The sequence below is a fragment of the Marmota flaviventris genome, chromosome 4 (genome assembly GCF_047511675.1).
Source record: "Marmota flaviventris isolate mMarFla1 chromosome 4, mMarFla1.hap1, whole genome shotgun sequence".
NCBI classification, from domain to species: Eukaryota; Metazoa; Chordata; class Mammalia; order Rodentia; family Sciuridae; genus Marmota; species Marmota flaviventris.
The window spans coordinates 42,507,461-42,512,363 of NC_092501.1; the positions used below are offsets into that span (position 1 = coordinate 42,507,461).

At 39.2% G+C, this 4,903-nt stretch overlaps 1 pseudogene; it reads right to left on the bottom strand.

The window, feature by feature from the left end:
* Positions 1 to 1,547: 1,547 nt before the first annotated feature.
* LOC114096479 (phosphatidylinositol N-acetylglucosaminyltransferase subunit C-like) lies at positions 1,548 to 2,441 on the bottom strand (annotated as a pseudogene).
* Positions 2,442 to 4,903: the final 2,462 nt, after the last annotated feature.

The window sequence follows — 4,903 nt, forward strand, 5'->3', positions numbered from 1 at the left end:
TTCCAAAAAATCTCTTATGTGAGACAATTCAAGAAAGGTTAGGGATGAAATGATTGGGTTATGAGAGCCTGAACCCCATCAATGCATTAATCCTGTGATAGGGATTAACTGGGTGGTAATTGTAGGCATGTTGGGTGTGGCCGAGGGAGGTGGGTCATTGCGAGTGTGTCTTTGGTGAGGGGAATCTCTGAGTCTTTGTGTCCCCACCTGAGTTGCTTTCCTCTGCCATATTCTTCTGTCTGATGTTCTGCTTCATTTTGGGCCCAGATCAATGGAGCCCGCTGTCCATGGACTGAAATGTCTGAAACTGTAAGCCCTAAATAAACTTTTATTCCTCTAAAATTGTTCTTGTCAGGTCTTCTGGTGACAATAGTACAAAAGTTGACTAAAACATACTCCAAACTATGATGATTGCAATGCCATGGTGCTATTATAGAAACAGACACATAGACAGATAAAATAGAATGGAGAACTTAACAATACATACATGCATTGATGATCAATTAAATTTTCAACAAAGATGCCAAGAACACATAATGGAATAGGATAATCTCTTCAATAAATGATGTTGGGACAACCGAATATCCACCAGTTGACAAATGAACTTAGACATATATTTAATATCATACACAAAAATCAACATAGATTAAAGACATAAAACTACCAAAGGGGGAAAAAGGCAAAAAACAAAAATCAAGAAACAAAGAACACACAGAGGGGAAAAGCTCTATAACATCTATAATAGCAATTCAGGAAATGAATTTTTGGATATAACTCAAAAGCACAGGCCACAAAAGTGCAAATAGATAAATGGTACAATATCAAAGTTAAAAAAAAAAAAAACAGCCATAGAAACAACTAATTGGGCTAAAGAGACAACTTATGGAATAGGAAAAATATTTGGAAATAATACATCTTATAAAGGGTCTGTATTCAAAATATAAAAAGAATTCAAACCACTCAATAGCTGGAAAAAATAATACAATTTAAATGTGGGCATTTATGAAAATATAACTTACAAATGACTAACAGACACATAACAAACTGTTCAACATTACTGTCACCCTTGTTAGAATGGCTTTTATCAAAAAGACAAAAATAAGTGCTGGAGAGGATGTGAGAGAAGGAGTAACTTTTTATACTGTTGGGAATATAAATTCATAGAGCTATCAAGGAAAACAGTACAGAGTTTCCTCAAAAAAAGTTAAAAATATAACCACCATAATATTCAGTGATCCCACTTCTGGGATCCAAGGAAAAAGAAGTCAGTATATAAAGAAGAAATTAACTCTCCCATGTTTATTGCAGTATTATTCACTATAGTCATGATATAGATAAACTCTGAGGACATTTTTTTTTCAAGAGGGGACCAGAAAGCTTTTTAATAATAAAATGACACCTTCACCACCCAAGCCTTTGTCATTTTTTTCTTCTGTTATCTCGTCCACATCAGCCTGCTGCTTCCAGAAGGGCTCTGCCTTCCAATTTTATGCTGGTTAGGATGCCAGTCTATCACTTTGCCTTAATATTGTAATGGGGTCCCTAACTTAGCTGAGGAACCTGGAAAACTCTTCTTTGATCTCAGCTTCATCCCAAGGCCCATGAATGTTCTCTTTAAAAAGCTGCAGGGGAATGAGGTAGAAAGGGCAGAGACAGGAGATGGAAACCAGCAGAAGAGCAAAGAGTATGGCTCCCACTGCACTCATGGAGAGCAGGCCTCCCAGGGCTGAGAAGGCAAAAAGCATTGTGACCCCCACATAGCTGCGGGGAGTACAGGCCTTCAGTTTCTTCTGTAACATGGGCCACAGTGCAAAAATCTGGATGGCAAACGTCACCACGTCGAAGGCAGGCACGGACTGGGGAAGACGTGAGGCCAGGCAGACAGAAGCAAAGATGGCCATGTTCAAGGACAGTGTGCTGGATACAATGGGGGCATTGGCTCCAGAGTCAAAGAAGATGAGGTGGCCCAACAGCTTGAAGACTGACATGGCATAGATGGTGTCAGTGCTGACGGACTCTGTCAGGGTCTTCAGCACTGGTGAAAACCCCTAAGTGAAAGCAAGGAAGACTAGGGCACTCTTCAGGTCAGCCCACCGGGTCCGGCCGCTCTTTTTCTGCCCTTCACCACCATCAATGAGATCAAACAAAACATATCCCATCAATGAAGATGCCAGGCCAGTTCCAAAGAGCCAGTGGGGGGCCAAAAGACCCTCATCCATATACCACCAGATGACCACAAAAACACAGACGCTGCACAGCTGTTGTATCACCACACTGGACTCAAAGACCACAGCCCAATGTTGGTATTTTCGGGCATAGATGTTTTTCCGGAGCCCTTCCAGGAACCGCCGGTCCACATAGTTATCAAGGAAGGGCTGCTGCTCATACAAGACCTTCTGCCACTTGGCCTCCTTGGTGCGAGTTACAGATTGGACACACATTATCTTCTCCTTTCCCTTAAACTCAGGCCAGTTCAGTCTCGCTCAAGTAAGCCCATGTGGTTTTCCTTTTTTTTTTTTTTTGAAATAAGATTTCTCTGGAAATTCCATGCCGTTATCTACCCACCTTTTCTTGTTTTCAAAGCCAGCAACCCAGGCTAGGCCCACAATGGATGCAGTTGTTCTCTGAGGCAAGACGACACAGACAGACTCCTAGAAAAAGAGACCTGCCTTGGAGTTCCTAGGGTGCACTGCCAAAGCGGGAGGCCGCCCACCGGGTTCCCCTTTGGGGGAGCCGCCCTGAGGACATTTGTTAAGTGAAATAAGTCCAGTACAAAAATATTTTATTTCATGACCTCCCTTATACATGGAATCTAAAAAGTCTTGCTCTTATAGAAGTAGAGAATAGAACAGTGATGGCAAAGAGCTGGTTGAGAAGATGTCAAAGTATAAAAAAAAAATCTCAGGTAAACAATATGAATAAGTTCATGAGATCCATTGTACAACACGGTGACTATTGTCAATAACAATGTGTTGTATTGTTGAAAATCAGTGAGAGTATATTTTAAATGATCTCACACGAAAGACAAGTTGTGAGGTAATACCTATGTTACATACTTGATTTAGACATTCTCCCAAATAAACACATTTTGAAACATCATGTTGTATACAGTAACTATGTATAATTGTTTATCAATTAAAGAAAGAAATAAAATTGAAACATTCATAAGTTTCAATGAAGAGTGTTGAAAAATTTTATCTCTGAAATCAGATTGCTGGATTTGAGTCCCAACTTTACTTCTTCCTTAACCATGAGAACTGTACATCTGTCTTCTGGGGTTTTATCAGTTTCCATCAGTGGAGTTAATAATAGTACCTTCCACATAAGCTATGAGGATTAAATAAAATAATTCATAAAGTACTTGACAGACTGACTGGCACAAAGTTAGCTTTCTATAAATATTACTTATGATAATTTTTAGGAATCATAAATAAGATTTTTAAATACATGGGTTATCTGCTATCATCAGAACGTTTGCATGCTGGTTACATAGTGAGTTTTGCAAATGGAATGAATTTATATTCTTAATCAAGTATTTGTATATGTTATTAATCTTTGCACCCCCAAGACCTACAGAGTTCCTAGAATTGCATGTCATAGGCATGAACAATTTTCTTATCTGATGATCAGAGAGATGAATGATAATAAGAACATTGCATGTTGAAATAAAATGAAAATGCGTAAAACTTCGATTTTTTTTTCAAAAAAGATTGTTTTATTTATCAATTTCTATAAAATGAATCATACTTTTGAAGCATTTATTAAATTAAAATGGAATGAAATATAGTTATCCTGGAATTTCTGGATATTGGTCATACAAAGTGTACTTAAATCATATAGTGGTATGCTCAGATCTTACCCTACTTGCTTGGAGAAGTACCAATTAAATTCCTTCTGTCTTACTCTCTTTCCCTACACTTTAGACTGATCTGTAACATCAGATAGAAATTGGGCTCTGAAACATTCTAGCCTACAGCTCAGGGAAAAAACAGAATATGGTATGAAGTAAATGTCTTCTATTTAGCTTCCCTACCTTGGCAAATCTCTGAGTTATGATGTACTACCCTCACCTCACAGGTAAAAGTGATAACTCTCATTTGGGTGGTCAGAAGCCTTTTCAGGACATTTCTTAAAGTGCTAGTAGGAAAGAAAATGTTCTGCTTTAGGAACACAATGCTGGCAAGGCGTAATTTTGGGGCTTGCAGTCTATTTTCTCTTGATGCAGGGAGAAAGTCCTTATTTCTTCAGAAAGCAGCAGCCTGGCCTCCAGAAGAAAATAAATGAAAGCAATTGAGAATAAAGGATGTTATGGTTTGGATGTGAGGTGTCCCCCAAAAGCTCACGTGTAAGACAGTGTAAGAAGGTTTAGAGGAGAAATGACTGGGTTATGAGACCCTCAACCCAATCAGTGACAGGATTAACTGAATGGTAACTGAAGGTGGATTGGTGTGGCTAGAGGTGGTGGGTCATGGGGGGTGTGCCTTTTGGTTATATACTTTGTATCTGGCAGTGGAGTCTGTTTCTCTGCTTCCTGATCATCATGTGAGCCACTCCCCCTGCCACACTCTTGTGCCATGATGTTCAGCCTCAGCTAGAGCCCTGAGGAAAGGAGACAGCAGCCTATGTGCTGAGATCTCTGAAACTGTGAGCCCCTACGTAAACTTCTCCTCCTCTGCAATTGTTCTGCTTGGGTCTTTTAGTCACAGCATCTAAAAAGCTGACGAAAACAAGGGAGAAACTCAGTAAAAACATGAAGCCCTGTATGTGTTTGAAACAACTTTGTTCACCTCCTTTAGGGGTTCCCAATTATCGAAGCCAATGTATTTTCTTTCTTAATTCAAGTTTGAGTTGTATTTTTGTCTCTTTTCTATAGTAAACGTCTTAGAGAAAAAATTGATATGAC